Here is a 17,076-nt window from a genome sequence, read left to right on the forward strand (position 1 = left end):
TCTAGAAGTTCTAGGCTTTCTTGGAACTTTGTGTCTGTGTAATATATCAGAGACTGTGGCTATGCCTTCTACAGACTGTTGTACAAAATTCTCAAGGAGATTTTGATCTGCTTAGTCATATTATCATCCTTGCATTAATGCTATGCCCAGGAAGATGGGTATATTCTGCTTGGCCAGGCCTGGTTCCCATGATAACACTGAAGTGGGAAAAGAACTAACTCTAAGAATAAAGAATGAAAGAGATGAGTCTCCCCAAAAGATAAGTATTTCTCCCCAAATAATTCTAACTTTTTTTAATGTATAATTTTATATTCATATATAAATGGAAATAATATAGATGGAATAGAGAAAACATCAGGGATATTCTGTAAATTGATTAGTTGAGGGTTTGACTGGGATATAGTAATTCATAAAATAATTCACAACTAGGAAATTAAGCCCTATCATAGAATTTCTTAAATTTCCTAGCAAAGATGTTTGGTATTATTATTTAAGCAATCAAACACCATTGAATATATTTGAATAGGCAAATATGTTATGTAATATCTATCTAGAAAGTTGGCCACCAATAATTCCTCCCATTCCAATATATGCACGCTGCTCCTCTCATGAAAAGGTAGAGTCTACCTTCCCACCATCTGAATTTATCTGACCTTGTGATTTGCTCTAATTCATATAATATGGTAGAAATGAAGTTCTGGGTCTTCCAAGCATACATTTTCAGAGGACTTATAGTCTTCAGTTTTGCTGGGAGGGAGACCCATGTGCTGTGAAAAAATGGTTCAAAATATCCTGCTGGGGAGATAAACCGCAAGAGAGAGCTAGACCAGGAGGTAAGGAACCAAGGCATTTCTGCCAACATCTAGAACCAAAATGATAGATGTAAGGACAGCTATCTTGGGTATTCCAGCCCCAGTCAAGTTACTCCAGGTGACACCTTGAGAAGAGAAAGATCAAGTTTTTCAGGTCAATCCCAAGTCTTTCATTCCAGCTAAAACCCCAGCTATCATGAAGAAAGGATGACCCTGCTTGCTGAGCTTTGATTGAATTCCTGACCCAGAGTGGTGAACAAATAAAATAGCTTTTGATTTAAGCCATTAAGTTTAGAGTTTTGTTATGCAGAAATAGATAAATGATACACCATGTGGAAAAAAAAAAAAGAAAAAAAACAGCTCCTTAATCTGAATACAATCTGGTTCAGTCATTACAAGGGGAGAGAACGAAGGTAGGGAAATAGAACATTTCATTGTCATAGCCCAATGTTAGGTGATGAAGTCCTGAACTGGGGCAACTGGAGAGATGAACTAAATGAACCTAGTTCTTGCTTGTGAGAATATAACCAGGCTCTTGACTATCTCTGGATTTTTTTTTTTTTTTTAAGATTTTTTTTTTTTTTTTTGACAGGCAGAGATTACAAGTAGGCCAAGAGACAGGCAAAGAGAGAGAGGAGGAAGCAGGCTCCCAACTGAGCAGAGAGCCTGACATGGGGTTCGATCCCAGGACCCTGGGATCACGACCCGAGCTGAAGGCAGAAGCTTTAACCCACTGAGCCACCCAGGCGCCCCTATCTCTGGATTTTTAATAGCACATCATGTTGCCTGGGAGATAATAGGTGACTTGTACAGTTGAACAAACAAATGAATGAAATTTGTTTTATCTTTTTTCTATCCATTTAAGTATCTTCTAATGGCTGAGAATTAAAAAAAAAAAAAAAAAGCTAAGCACAAATGTGCACACAAGTACACTCACTCACATTTGCTGCTTAAGAGTAATAATTATTCTTGTAAATGTTTTAGTAGGAGTAGATTAAAATTTATGGTGAAAATAAATATAGTAGCTGGATTTGTGGGCTATTAATGTCTAAATTATATCTAGCTCCTGGGAAACATATGCACTATGGGAGCATTGGTGGAAGGATTTAGATCTGAGTCCATACATCTGCTTTCTCACTAACTATGTGACTTTAGATAAGTCACTTAACTTCTCTGTAGCTCATTGACATGGTAATTCTGTGTTTTGTGGGATTGTTGAGAGCATACAATGAAATGCATTGATAAATGAAACTGGAGATGCCTGGCACATTGCTGGCACCTAAAATACGTTAGTAGAGTGAAACAGGGATTTAAAAATGATATTTTGTGATGCCTAAATTATTACTATAAGTCTCTTTTTATTAATTACACTGCCAAGTACATTTTTTTCATTTCACCATTTTACCTTTTAATTAGACTTTTCCCCTTTATTAGCAAGAAAAAGAACCTATTTTTAATTAATTCTTCTGACTACATTTCCAGGGTTACCTTAAGTAGCTGAGTAGAATCTTAGACATATGAAATAATGACCCAATTTAAATTGCTGTGTTTTTGTAAAGCACTGGAAAAGAGGAAAGCACTTCAAAGTAATTAACATGAACATGCTCAATTACGTTTCTGTATAGGACGCCAACACCACTGCCTGGAAATTCTGAAATTAGGAACCTCAGAATCCCCCATTGCTAACACAATGGGGTCCTCAGGTATCCCCGTATTTTCTGTCAAGATGGTCTTTTAGGGAATTATTAAGTATTAAAAGGTTAAAAACTAAGAAAACAGTAGCAAAAAGGGGTAAAAAAGTTCTCCCATCAGGCCAATGGGTGGAAGGGTAGGGTCACTGAATGTAGCCTTATTTCTGCTGGCCATGTTTCTTTCCTACCCAAGCTCCAAAGTAAGCGGACTGTGTAAGCAGGAATGAAATACACAACCCCCTTGTGACTGTGAGCAGCAAAGCATTCTCCGTTTGTGGTTTTCTTCAAATGAGGCTGCTTGGAATATGTGTTTGAAAACACTGAGACTCTTTATTAATCAAGCACTTCACTCACCCTGCCAGCATAACGTTTCATTGATGTCAAAACTCCCTTAAAAATGGTTTTGGAGCCACTTCTTGTACACAGACTTCAACAGAAGAAATATTTTTGGAATTGTAAATAGAATAATTGAGGCAAATATTTGCCCATTTGGAACGCTTCTGTAATGGCTTTAATTTTCAGTTGCATTTTAAATATGTAGATCTGGGCATTGGTGGTAAGAATGAAGGACACCCCAAGAGAACGAGGCAAGAATGAAGGACACCCCAAGAACTGGACTTCCCTCAGAGATTTAAGCTTTAAAATAGATAGACAACTGGGTCAGAGGAGAGATATGAAAAAATTGCTTTGAAAAGTTAGATTAGATCTCAGGCAGTTACAAGCAGCGATTAAATAGGTTAACCTATCCAGAAAAAGGATTTGCTAATCAGAAAATTTTTCTGCTAATTTGCTATTAGCAGAAAATAAAGAAAAGGAGAGCCATAAAGACCATAAAGACCAACATTGCTGAGGTACACTGTATACAACATGTCCAGACCCTGAGACATAACCTATCAGGACCTAGGAGTTAGTCCATCATAATTATTTAGATGGTCATATCAGGATACTATCTCATATAAGTTGAAATATATGAATTATGTAGGAAATACCCATATTCTGATTCCATATACTTGCCTCCTTACAAAAATTCTTATGTCTGTTTCCATGATTTCCATATGAATTAAGGTGGATCATCTCCTTGTCTTTGAGTAGATAAGCATATTATGTTTCAACAATTCCTGTGAGCTCATAAGGGTGTCTATCCAAAGAGATGGATCTACCTTCTGTGTGTTTGCAAGTCATGATTCTAGACCTGCAAGTTGAGGGCTAGAACTTGGGCAGTAGTAAACCTACCCAGGTAGCCCATTATCTGTGAAGGATTCTGAAATAAAGGAGGTGGGTTTGATTTTCATGACTTATGCTACAGAAGTGTACTGTTGAACAAGTTAACCTCTCATTTTCTCAGGCTTATTTTTCTCAGCCTACTGGAAAGATACTCAGTTTTCAAAGCCATTGTGTTTGAGACACTACTGGTGACTGACATGCTCCCAAAGTCTGTTTCTGTTCTTAAGTTGTATTATACTCTTCATGAACATCTTTGGGATGTCTACAAGCCTATGGTCCAGCTCTGACAACAGTCTACTTCTTAGTCACAGGGATGACTCCTGCAGCTGTGTTTGTGTTCTTTGATTCCTTTTCTCTATAGGGGAGGATACCTGGTTCAGGGAATATAATTCTGGGTTCATCAATTTATTTCACCCATAAGTATTATGTGGGTCACAAAGGCTCTAGTCAATCTCTGTGGAGAATCTTTAACTGGTGGGATGTGTAGGCTAGGTGCCCATTTTCATATTTGTTAGCCACATACAAAGAAAGATGAATAGATCAAAAAACAGAGATAAGAAAAAAATAAAACAACAAAAACAAACTGGATGGTGGCAGAATGAGGGAGGTAGAGATATAGATCTCAATTGATCCTGAAAACATTCCCTTTATCACCCTCAGTAGCTTATGAGGCACAGTTCCATTCTCCACCCTTATTTTCAATAAGATATTGTTGTTACTATTCCAGTTATCCCAACAACCTCCCCACCCCTATGAATTGAAACTAGTTCAAGTGGTTTTTTGTTTTTATTTTTTGCTTTTTGTTTTTGTTTTTTTGTTTTTTACATGGCGAACAAGAGATCTCTGTCCTTTGATCTCTGATCTGAAACCACGAGAGGCAGGGCAACCATCATACTCTGCATAGAAAGTCATAGAGTAAGGACAGGGTTATCAGCTTGTTGAAAAGAGCTGGTAAGTAACCTCCCTTCATTGGAAGGCTGGCAACTTGCTTCCAGACACTGCCTTTCAGAAGTCATCTCTCTTCAAACGCATTTTTGAGGAGCTGCTGAAAAACCCAAGTGTTAGGCTATTGGTGCTTTTAAAAAAGGCCAGTGTTGCTCTAATAGGTACAGCTGAAGTTTGCCTCCTCATGGCAGACACATTTGTTATTTTTCTTCCATCAAACACTTCACACCAGGGTGGGGAGAGGTGTTCTCTATCCCCTGATGCTTGTTCAGGTGTGTTTTTGCAGAGGCCAACACTCTGAGCCTGGCTGTGACCTGATGACGTGATGACACCAAGCTCCCTCAATTGTCAGGGCCCTCAGGCCAGGAGCTCCGTGTGGAAAGGATGAGCTTGTGGGGAGGGGATCTACACCCAACACTGTCACATCTAGTGCAGCAGCAGAGAACATCCTCAGTGCAAGCAACAAGCTTTGCCCTCTTAGGCTTTTCCCAACTAACATGGAAGGGCCCAAATCTAACGCCTTCCTTTCTGACATCTCTGTAAGGAGACATGGTGTGTTGGAATGAGGACTGGGTAAGAGATCAGGAACAGGATTGTGGTCCATAACTAGTGGACTAATCTAATCATGGGAACGATGGTTAATACCTTTCACTTGAATAGCCTCAGCTATCAAATAGGAACATTGTGGTGAGGATTAAGTAAGGAATAGAAAGAATGAAGGGTGACATAAATTAAGGATATTAATACTTTTCAAATGTCCCTTTAATTACTCTATTTTGCTCTATTAGTAAATAGTCCACTCTAGCTTTATGCTAGAGAATAAGATTGTCTTTTGATGGTCATTGCTGTTTTACAAATATGGTCTCAGATATTTTTGTTATGATAAACTAGATGTCTGTTCTTATGTTCTTTTGTATGCCTTTTGAGGGTACATCTGCTCCCCTAATTCTCATCCCAAGATCCTCTATATCTTGGGATGAGATCATAATAATAATTGCTCTTATTTATTGAATTTCTATCAGATACTAGACAAAATTCTTGCATCATTACTAATCGTCCCAGCAGACTTTCGGGATGGGTACTATTGTTATCTATGTTTATTTTTTTCATTAAAGAGAAGAGGAGAAAAAAAAAAGCCACAGAGAAGATCTGTAACTTGTCTTGGGTCACAAGGATACTAGATTAAAGACATAAGACTTAATCCAGTGGGGGACAGAGAGCGAGAATTAGAGGAAGGTTGTTAAAATGTACAAACTTTCAGGTATAAGATGAGTAAGTACTACGAATGGAATGGGAAGCATGATGACTATAGCTGACACTGCTGTATGATATGTTGATATGTTGGGAAGTAAAAAAGAGTAGATCCTAAGAGTTCTCATCACAAGGAGAATTATTTTTCTTTTCTTTTTATCATATGAATATGAGATGATAAGCGTCAACTAACCTATTGTGGCAATCATTTCACAATCCAGGTAAATCAGAGCACCACTCTGTGCTCCTTAAAGGTATACAGTGATGTGTGTCGATTATTTCTCAATAAAACTAAGTGGAGGGATACTTGAACAAGTACGTCTCAACTCTGAGTAAACAATTCACTTCATTGCTGAATCAACTGCAATGAGGATTGTGCCATTTGGGGGATATCAGGTACCCAAAATGATAAGTTAAGGAAGCATGATGGTAAATGGCAATGGGGATGGGAGACATACAAGGTAGCAGAACAAAGTGTTGTTGGATGGATTCAGAAAGTGGGTCTTTCTGCAGCACAGCCCTGAAGTTAGTTTTAAGCCAGGGTCCAAAGCCTGCCCCAAGATCAGAAGTGGTGTAGTGAGTGTAGGGGTCGAACCCAGCAGATAGATTACAAAAGCAAAATCTTCCTGATTGTCAGTACTGAGACAGAACCATGTTGGGATACTGAGAGATGTGTCCCAGCAAGACACCATCTGACTGCTAGGCACACAAAAACCATAGTTTAGTTCTTTGGAAAGGTAAACAGGGAAATAGCAAAGATCTGATGGTCACAAAAGTCTTATACAGTAGCAGGATATTGGGTCCATGACAGAGTAATTTAACAGATTATAGGGTCTTTGGACCTACTGGCTCCATAAAAACTCTACTCTGGGAGGGACATGCCCCTACCACCATTACTTCCCACCAATAGATGAAGACCTTACCACCACTATTCCTTCTAACTCAGAAAAAAGGATTTGGATGGAAACGTTAGTTCAGTTCAGTACAACAAATATTTACGGAGCACCCTTCTGTGCCAGGCACCATGCTAGGCACGGGGATACAAAGATGAATAAGACAGTCCTTAACCAGGAATGGCAAATACATGGCATACGTGCTGCCACTTCCTCCTCTTTCCCTGAGGCAGTGATCAATCACCACACTGCTTCCTGCTGAGTCTGCACCTGGCCTCAACTGCTCCTTAACAGGCAGCCACTATCCATCAGTAGGAGATGTTGAGGTGATTGAAATGAATTGGCACTCACTCCTGTTTCAAGAAGGTTTTAGTACTGGGAAAGGAGAGAGACCAAGATGTTGCCTTACATATAGTATATTAGTCTGCATGGTTCAGTTTCATGGTAATAGGAAAGAAGCTCGGGGAAGCTTGGGATCTTAAAAAAGTTTTCACGTTTTCTCCACATATCTTATGTATTTTAAGAGGGGGATTTGTATTGATAAAGACATGGCATCTTAGGGAAGCTTTGTCCCCTTAAGTGCAGATTTATTCTCATCAGACAGGACTTCTTTTAACATACATCTTGAGGCAAAATTAAAATCCAGAAACACGAAGAGAGTATAAACTCCTGCTAGAACTGCAATGTATCTACCCCAGGGGTCATAAGAATGTGCTAGCCCCTCACTGACAGTTCTCATGCAGCCAAAAAAATCAAGCAGCTAAGAACTCCTTGGGGAAGGCAGGGTGGTGAATGGGGACCTATTATAAAACACACACCTTCAAGAGAACAAGAATTACAGGTAACTTCCCCCTTCTCTAAAGCAAATGGTGGTAATAGAACTCCTCTCTGTGGACACTAAGAAGGCCTTGCTTGTTCTGTGGCTTTGGCCATTTATGCTTAATTTATGTTTTTAATTTTCTGGAAAGAGCACAGAGGAGCCCACTGCCTGATGAAGTACATGATACAGGTTTGGTAAACATAAAATAAAATAAAATAAAATAAAATAAAATAAAATAGCCTTAGTGTCTCTGTTCATATCCAAAAACAAAGCTAAGAAACTCTAAATCCTAGGGTAAGAATGATCCTTCAATTTATCTTAAAAGGCAAAGTGTAATGGAAGAAAGGCAGGCAAAGGAAGAAATGGGAGGAGGGCATTAAAATGACAGGATATAGCATTAGGCATGGTTGCACTAGACTTAACTGTTGGCCCTGCCAGCCTTCCTGTAAAGGGAACATTATAGCCATACAAAATCTGGATTTTGCAGTGAGAAGAAATCAAACATAACACTTCTCATGCTGAATCACTTTACCCAAAAGAGGGTTTTGAGTTGAGACCTTCATTACTACTAATAACTGAGTTTACCTAAATAATCTCTACCACTTTGGAAAGAGGGTAAGGCGGCTACTATTGGGCAGATTAAAAAAAAAAAAAGAAGAAGAAGAAAGAAAGAAAGAAAGAAAGCAAGCAGAGACAGTTTTCTAAGGAAACCTCTTTTTCCTTGAACTTTTTCAGAATTCCTTCCACTTCAACCCCTCATCTCCATAAAAATCCAGCATGCAAGGAATAGAATATGGAACCACGGAAATGTTGGCTTGTTAACATGTTTTTGCTTGGTATTATCCATGCACTACATGCAGACATTCACTCTTAGAAAGGGCAAGATGCTTAAAACCCACTGCAGTTCAGGTTATATCCATAAAGACATCCCAAACCCTCAAGGAACTTGCATCTATTTTCAAGGAGTTGTATTTAAAGAAAGAGAAGGCAAGTAGAATTCCATTTGAATGGCTCCATATTTAGTGAAATATTGCTAAGAGCAAAGCATTATGCCCGATCTATTGTAAGATTTAGTAAGAGTGAAATATTCTTGAAAAGTCCAAATCTATGTGTGACATTCTTCTACTTGGAATTGTGTGTGGGATTTTGATTCCAGTTGCGTAATAGATTTACACAGTCAACAATCAACGATATTCAACGAGCTCTGGGTGCGTTTGTGTTTATACAATTCTAATGATTACAATAAAAGCAAACACTTTAAAAGTTCTTAGAATGCTCCAGCGTCTGTCTTACGTATTTTACTTGTGTTAACTAATTTGATGCTCACCACAATCTCAGATGGCTATTGTATGAATTTCCTAATACAAATCGTCACAAACTGGTTAGCTTAAAACAAGAGAAATCTATTTTTGCACAGTTGTGGAGTCCAGAAGTCTAAAATCAAGGTGTCAGCAGTTCTGGCTCCTGTAGAGACTCAGATGGGGACTCTACCCCATGCCTCTGTCCTAGTTTCTGATGTTTGCCAGCAATCCTAGCACTCCTTGGCTAGTGGCTGCACTCCCATTTCTGTCTCTGTCCTCACAATGGGCTTTCCTTCTGTGTCTCTGTTGTCTCCTTTTCTGCATCTTTATAAAAGGACGGTTATCATTCCATCACTGGGTTTAGTGCTGCCACCTTAGTCTGGGATGATCTCACTCAGATATCCTTATCTTAACTACATCTGAAAGATGCTTATCCCAAATAAGGTCACATAATCTTAAGTTTCAGGTGAACACATATTTGGTTGACCCACTATTCTACTCAGTACAATTAATGTCCTCATTCCATAGATGAAGAAACAAAACCTGCTTAACTAGATCTCAGAGATTTTGTAGCAAGTAAAAGAGAAAATCAAACCTCGAGGCCAAGTATCTGAAACTAGAGACACTGGTCTTCAGAACCACTCTAACATCTATCATCACTCCATTATGCTCTATCCTCTTTCTCCCGTATGGTTCATTGTGAGGAAACAGACCACCTGATATGGTGACCCACAAAATTTTGCAGTTCACTGCAACATGATAATAATAAACCCAATGTTAGTATTAAAATAAATCTGAATGATGCAAAGTGTGAGTTGTACTGATGCTGTTGGCACCAATCAGGTACCTCTGAGTCCCGTTACCTAGTTTGGTTAATGCTCTCATGGTTCAGGTTCTGTGGGCATTTCAGCTAATAGCTCACACCTGCAACTTCTGTGGGAGATTACCCATCAGTGATGAAAGTCACCTTGCTCAAAAGAGTCTGGGTATTAAGCCCTTCTTTTCCACCATCTAATGGACACTGACTGGCTGGAGCAGGAGTACCAAAGCCTTGTCTTCTTATCTCAAGGCAGACTAGAAATTCCAAAGCTCCCCTGGGATTTGGGCTGACTTTGCACATTCACTTGGGTCACATTCTTTCATAGTTCCATCTCCTTCTCTGTCCTGCGGCTCTCCCTCCTCTCCCAGTTCTTTCAAGACGAGCGTCAGGAGAAAATCACAGTGTACACAAATCCCAAATCAAGTTGTGCTGCTTAAATCTAATGACATTTTCCGTATATCATTTCATTTAGTCCCCACAGTAAGCTCCAAAGTAGTTTTAATGATATCTACTTCAGATATCAGAAAACGGAAGCTCAGAGAAGTTAGGGGATATGCCCAGTGTTGCTCAGGGGGTGTGGATGAGTTGGGGTTCAAAGCTGGGCTTTGCACCACCCTCAACTTTCTATTAAACCCTCTCCCTTGCTTACTAAAACACTCAGGATAAAGACCAATGTGTTCTTGGAAGTTGGTCTGGTCTAATGAAAGATTTTTCAGCTGTGAAATCAGACACAATTGAGTACTTAATAAACAGTAGGTATTTCTTGGGAAAAAAAATGAAACTTTGTGTTGTTTTTTGGATTTTTTTCCTATTTTCTAAGACTGTGAGGAATATTTGGTGAAATATATATAAAGTATTTAGTACCACACTTGGCACATAAAACACACTCAGCAAATTTATGTATTGTTATTGTCTCTCCTGTCCAGTGCCATAGCTCCACCAGTGTTGGTCCCTAGCATTCTGAAGGGGCATTATATGGTGACACTTTAGCCTTTTAAGTCTGCCTGACGTTATGACATAGCCACTTTGACACAGTTATAAACAGAGGTGTCACTCTGAACTCAAAGATGAAGGTAAGGGGGACTTCTGTGAGACTGAAGCATACCTGAAAAAGAGTGAGAAGTGGCTAGGGTCAGGGGGTGAATTTCACTCTCTGTGATGCCCTGGCTGAAATACTATCCCACAGGGCCAGCAGGTGAGCAATTAGAGAAAGTGCTTAAAATTGCTTCCATGTTGGTTTTTTAGTTCTTTCTTCTAAAAATATCTATGATTGTTGATGTGCATGTGTGTGTGTGTGTGTGTGTGTGTCTGTTTATATACATAGGTATGTATATATGAATGTGTGCATCTATACATGTCTCTCTGTGTATGTACATGTGTGCATGTCGGTATGTGTACATGTATGTAAATGTGTGTCTTTATGTGTCTGTGTGTGTGTTTACACTTGTGCATGCACACATGCTAAAATTGGTGTTCTCATTCAGAACTCAATGGTTTTGATAGATGTCTCCCTCTTTCTTGCATATCTCTTCCTGCTATTCAAACTCTACATTGCAATGAGAATGTCATTTCTCTGCCTATCCTTTCATGTATTCTCATTTGTTTAGACACACCTTATCATAAGACTCTATTTATAATTTATTTATCTCCCTTCTTTTATAAAAATATGTCCTCTTTCTCAAAGATCCACTTCTTCCATCATCTCCTCCACCTACAGAGTTTTCTCAACTGTTCCACACAGAGCAAGTTAACCCTTTCCTTCTCTAGCTGCTGTCCCATGCTGCAGGGATTTGTCTGTAAAGCAGCCCTTCCTAAAATACACACTGTGGGATCCTCTAAGATGGGGATTGTGTCGGGAATGTCTGTTTCAGCAGGTTTGGTAATAAGAGCTGGAAAAGTATAGTTTTTAGGAGAAGTAAAAGTAAGTAAACGGATGAAGAAATGAAAGGATGAAACATGACCCTTAACATTTCTCTATGCAGAATCCTATATCTAAAATGGGAATGATAAAAATAGTCAATTGTGATAGATGAATCAATTGATCCCATTTTTTAAAAAAGATTTTATTTATTTACTTAACAGAGATCACAAGTAGTCAGAGAGGCAGGCAGAGAGAGAGAGGAGAAAGCAGGCTCCCTGCTGAACAGAGAGCCTGATGCAGGCCTCGATCCTAGGACCCTGGGATCATGAGCGGAGCCAAAGGCAGAGGCCTTAACCCACTGAGCCACCCAGGGGCCCCAAGATCCCATTTTATTTTTTTTTAACTCTTTCCTTCTATACCATTGCAGGCAGAAGCTTGGGCATGTGACTTGCTTTGGCCAATGTCATGTGAGTGAAAGAAAAGTGGTGTTAGTTTCAAGCCTAGCAGAAATAAATGAAATAAAACTTCTGGATACCTGTTCCTCCTCTCCCTATGGTCTGGATTGCAGTCTGGAGAGATACACAACAGAACCGCTCACACTGACTCTAGACCTGTTGTAATAAGGTGAATTTCCCAGAAAAGCTCAGCCTAGCAATAGACACAACCTAGCGAATCCACTGATAAATGATGGGGAGTTTAAACCACTGAGTTTGAGGTGATTTGTTACACAACATTGTGGTGGTAATAGCTGATACTTCAAAATCATTTGATTTTTATGATGATTAAATCAAATAATTCATGTCAAGTGCTTAGCACAGACCTTAGAACATGAAAAGAACAGATATTAGGTATCACTATTATTAATGTTCCATATTTACTATTTTTATAAAGCTAAGATTTTGGAAAAGAAAAGTTGGCAGGAAAAGAAAGCAAGAATCTGTCAAAGTCAATGAGGCTGTCCCAGATCAATTTGGCAATTTCTTTGATATTTTTTAAAAGCCTTTGGTAGAATATGAAACAGGATGATGTGCCTTATTTGGGAAGTTCTGAGAGGATTCAGGCTTAAGTAGAAAAAAGCAGAGTCGGCGCAGTGGCTCTCGAGCATAGAGGTGTATATAACTGTCCCTGTCATCCAGGAGATGATCTGCTGGCTTTCTTACAGTGTTTTCATTTTGCGAAGCACTTTGTTTGACAGTCACTCATGTTAACCATTCCTTGGAGCTAATCTGTACACACAGCAGACAGCTAATTCCTAGAAAGTGCCAAAGAACAGGGTTCATAAGGCTCAAGCCATTAGTCTTCTCTTTGTTAGTTGATGGGTCCCATATTTTCATCTTTAGCCCCACCTCCCGTCTCATCTCCAGAGTAAGGCATCTAATTGCTGAAGGACATGCCCACCATGGGCGATCAGATTTGTGTCACACTTAAGATGTCAAAAATGAAGCTCATCATTTTATGTCCATATTACCTCTTCCCTCAATTTTGTCCCAAATGTGGCTCCAACTAAGCCCTTCTCTCAGTGAATCCACCCAGGTTCCTAAAGCAGAGCCTTGTGGCATTCATCATCCTTCTCCCACTCCCCCTTGGCCCAGACGTCCATATACTTACTGTTTCTCAAATCACTCTGCCTCACTCCATCCTCACTGGTATCACTACCTCTTTCCTGGTTTATAGTAAAAACCTCTCCTTATGCCTCCCTGTTGCTTCAGCCTCTCCTATCACTTCTCTGTTCTCCATGCTGATCTCTTTCATCTGGATGTAGGCGTGCACATGCATGTGCGTGCACGCCTGTGTGGGTCTTTCTGTATATGCCTCATGCCCCCTATTGGCTTATATGTTTCTTGTCTTTCAGAGTCATGCTTAGAATTTTGTTCATTCTCAAGATATGTTTGGGTATCTAATTTGATTAATTAATTAACTCTAATTAGATTGATTTTTAACCAAACTCTGCATAATTGTGTCTCTATCTCCACTCCCATCTATGAAAGCAGAGCTCTTTCAAGGAGGAAAGACAATGGAATCCACAGCAGATATCAGCCTACCAGTGATCCGCTGAACTCCATTTCAGAGTAAAGCTTTTTGTAAGAAGTTTTGTTGGGAAGACTCTTGCTAGGATTAGAAGGGCTGAAAAAGGCAGAAGAAAATATGGTGAAAGAGGAGGAGGCTCTTTCTGAGGCTGGGAGGCAGGAAGAAGGGACAGTGGGGATTTGAGTGCTGGGATCTATTTACAAAGGTCCAAATCTTTCTCCACCATTGGCTAGCTACATTTTCCAGCTTCTTTATAATTCAATTATATCGTGGATAATACAGGGATGATTACAACAGTTCTTAACTTTAGGGCTGCTGGGAGAAATAAATGAAATAAAACCTTACCTCAAATAAAAAAATGAAATAAAACCTGTCTCAAACAGCTCTTGGTGCCACTGTTTGGAGGGTGTCGATACCCTCTGGGCAGTGAAGAAATCATCCAGAACAGTCTGGCAATTCATCCAAGTTAGTAATAAAGGCTGAGAATCCAGTCCCTTCTGAGTCTAAAGTCCATGTAGTTCCAACCTTCCTGATAGTCCTTCTTTTGAGAGATTGGGGTGGTGGGCAGTGAGCAAGGAAGACCTTTAGGAATTTCCTTACTATCACTCATGATCTTACTTTTCCCTGAACGCCTTTCTTCATGACTTTTACCTGTTTCATCAAACTAAATGTTTTCCCTTCTTAAAGAGTCAGCAGAAATATTGCTTCTATGATTACATTAGATAAATTGGCAGTGCTGCCACCTGGGTTCCAACTCAGACCCTGATTCCCATCATCGTTTTTCCAGTGCATGGGATGCCAGTAACTCTTTGTCAGAAGTCAAAACACCACTTGCCCCAAAGGATTACTACAAGGACAATATAATGTTTTCAAACATTCTGCCATGCAACATTTTTCACAGAGGATGTTAGGGATTGTAATGATAGTGTGCACTAGTGGAAAGAACTCAGCAAAGAACTGAATCTCTCTGAGTTTGGAGGAAAAGACAAGGATGCTCCCCTGTGTGTGAGCGGGCTGACTACTCTAAGGAGGAGAATAGTGGAGCCATAAATTTCCTTCTTTAGGTGTCCAGTGCATTACTTTCTCCAAGAAGGAGGACATTTTGTTTATGGTGTGGCTTTAGGAGGATTAGCTTGGGCAGGCACAGCACACACAAAAAATCCTCGTAAGCCCCACCCCTCCAAGGCCCCTTGTTTTCCACTTTCTGACAGCACTGGTGGTGACCTCGCTCTTATCACCTGTCTAATCTTTCACCCTGGGACAGAAACAAAGGTGATGAAAATGAGGGCTCAGCAAAGGAGTCTGGCTTTTCACCTTCCAGGTGTAAGGAAGAAAGGGCTAGTGTGAGGGGAGGGATCACAGGAATACGACTCACCTTACAGGTCACCGCAGGGAAGACAACTTGCAAGGGCCATGAGGCGTCACAGACGCCGCCCCACATGGCGGGTTTATGGGTCAGCGAGGGGAAGGGACACTTTAATGACTGCAGCTGGCCGTCATTTCAGCTCTAGTGGAAGAAGAAAAGCTGCAGACAAAACAAGCTGTCGGGACTAACCACTAGGTGGATTAGTAATGCCTGAACTTGACGGAGGAGCCAGCACTCAGGGTCAAAGGATAAACTGATTGGTGGGACCTTTTTGATGCCTGAATTTTAGTGAAGCTATTAGTGCCAATTAGAATGACACCAAAGAAGAGGCTGGAAGGCTGGGGGCCCCACAACGCATCAGGAGAAGGGGTCTGACGGCTGAGAGGCAAAGAAAGATGGGTGATTAGGAAACATAATTTAGTCAATTACTTGTGATTTGGCAGAAGTTGGTTTTTAGGACTGCTTTTGTAACCTGAAAAGGGGGGCCTTGGAAGCCTTTGAAATGAGGACAAGGCATGTAGAGTGAAATCATTTTAACTCAGGGCAGACTTTAAGAATATAAGAACTGCCATGCTGGGTTGGGATGGCCATGGGCCCAGGCCATCATTTTGTCTCTGACAGGAGCTCTCAGGGAGGTGTGTATACATAGGACTGAGTTGGCAAACATAAGAACTAAAGAAGGACCTGAAACAATCTGCCATGGATTTTCATCTAGATTCACCCCTGAAACCTTCTGAAACTGTCAGCATGTCTTTACAGTTTTCTACAGTAACATGGTGGCGTGTTGCCTTCAGCCCTTACTAGCTGTGTAAACCCTGGCAAGGTGCTTAAATTTTGGAGTATCAGTGAAAAGTTCTTCTCATGAAGGGATCTCCAAAGGCTTGGGTTGGTCACATCTGGTCATCTGATGGGCATATTAGACTGGTTTAATTATTCATCTACATCAGGGTCTCTCAGACTCAACCCTATTGACCTTCTGGGCTGGACAGTTCTTTGCTGTGGTTGCTGTCCTGTGAATTGTAGGCTATTTAGCAACATGGCTGATCTTAACCCCAGTAAATACCAGTGCCACCCCCAGCATTCTCACGATGACAACCAGAAATATTTTCAGACATTGTCAAATGGCTTTTATGGGGGTAAAATACCCCCTATTAAGAATCATTGATTTGCATTTTTATGAGGAATAAGCAAGTCCCCCCCCCCAAGGGCCATATAGTAAATGTTCTAGGCTTTGAGACTCCTATGGCCTCTGCCTTTGTTACTCAGCTCTCATTGTGGTGCAAAAACATGTGTGGTCAATATGTAAACAAATAAGCTTGTTTGTGAGCTAATAAAACTGCATTTACAGAAATAGACAGTGGACTGTCTATATGACCTGTGAGCCAGAATGTGCTGACTATTGACTTACACCACTGTGAACTAATACGGCATCATGTGATGTAATATGATGAAAAAGGACATCTCTATTCAAGAATAGGATGAATATCATTGATGGCACCACCCATACAGATGTGTACACATGTGCATACAAATTCTTCGCCCAACGACAGAAATTTGAAATCTTACTATGTATGTATAATTTTGTATGCTAATGTTTTTCTTTTTTTTTCCTTTTGAAGAAATTTAAATTTAAATTCAATTTAGTTAGCATGTTGTGTATTATTAGTCTCAGGGGTAGAATTTGGTGATTCTTCAGTTGTTTATGGTACCCACTGCTCATTCTATCACATACCTTCCTTAATGCCCATCGCCCAGTTAGGCCAGCCTCCCACCCACCTCCCCTAATAATGTTTTTTATATGACATTATTTATAACATAATTTTTGGTGTTATGTATTCTTTAAAAACATTACCATTAGTGGCTATGTAATCACCCATTTTATCGATATATAAAGACTTATCCATTATTGTCTGTAACTGAATATTCCTATTTTTTTTCCTGTAATATGAATAATAGTACAGTGCATTGCTTTATACATTTATCTCTGTTAATTTCTGCAGGGTGGATTTCTAACAGTAGATTATTAGCTCATTTAAAGAGTAAGAACATTTTTAAAAGCTCTTG

The sequence above is a fragment of the Mustela lutreola genome, chromosome 1 (genome assembly GCF_030435805.1).
Source record: "Mustela lutreola isolate mMusLut2 chromosome 1, mMusLut2.pri, whole genome shotgun sequence".
NCBI classification, from domain to species: Eukaryota; Metazoa; Chordata; class Mammalia; order Carnivora; family Mustelidae; genus Mustela; species Mustela lutreola.